General features: G+C 46.5%; 1 protein-coding gene across 1 annotated transcript in view; it reads left to right on the top strand.

Annotated features, from left to right (window-relative positions):
* Nucleotides 1-949, top strand: part of Fancc (FA complementation group C) — a 76,283-nt gene that overhangs the window by 5,762 nt on the left and 69,572 nt on the right. The window lies entirely within an intron of this gene.

Raw genomic sequence — 949 nt, 5'->3', positions numbered from 1 at the left:
TGCTCTGCAGTGTTGAAGTGGGAACCGCTGCTCTGCAGTGTTGAAGTGGGAACCATTGCTCTGCAGTGTTGAAGTGGGAACCACTGCTCTGCAGTGTTGAGGTTGGGAACCGCTGCTCTGCAGTGTTGAAGTGGGAATCACTGCTCTGCAGTGTTGAAGTGGGAACCGCTGCTCTGCAGTGCTGAAGTGGGAACCACTGCTTTGCAGTGGTCATTATGGCTGCTCAGCAGCTCAGACCCAAAATAATCACACAGAAACTGTATTATTAAAACACTGCTTGCCCCATTAGCTCTAGCTTCTTATTAGCTAACTCTTACGTCTTAGTTTAACCCATTTCTATTATTGCCACATGGCAGTGGCTTACTGGCTAAGTTTTGTAGCGTGTCCCACTCTGGTGGCAGATCCATGGTATCTCTCTGACTCTTTCCTTCTCCCAGCATTCAGTTCTGTCTTCCCTGCCTACCTAAGTTCTGCCCTATCAACAGGCCAAGGCAGTTCCTTTATTCATTAACCAATGAAAGCAGTATATAGACAGAAAGACCTCCTACACCACAAGGTTGTGGTTTACCGGGTAAAGTTCCAGCTGGGCTCCATGGCTTCTCTCTGACTCTACCTTCCTTCTCCCAGCATTGACTTTAGTTTTCCTTGCCTAGCTAAGGTCTGCCCTGCTATAGGTCCAAAGCAGTTTCTTTACTCATTAACAGTAATCACAGCATACAGAGGGGAGTCCTACATCAGAACCTTCTCTTCATAATCCCTGTCTTCTGTAAGTGTGTTTTCAAGGATTTAATCCATATGAAAACATCATCTTAACAAGGCACAGGAGTGCTTTTTATACATCAGGTGCTGTTTTCCCTTTCCTTCTCCTAGTGATCGCTTGGAAGTACCTAAGGTAAGCAGACATGGATCAGATGCAGTGAGTCCACCATTCCACACGGGGTTTGGGGTA

Source organism: Microtus ochrogaster, chromosome 16 (genome assembly GCF_000317375.1).
Source record: "Microtus ochrogaster isolate Prairie Vole_2 chromosome 16, MicOch1.0, whole genome shotgun sequence".
Classification (NCBI taxonomy): Eukaryota; Metazoa; Chordata; class Mammalia; order Rodentia; family Cricetidae; genus Microtus; species Microtus ochrogaster.
The sequence above is the reverse complement of the archived record's forward strand: the minus strand, read 5'-3'. Positions and strand labels throughout refer to the sequence as shown.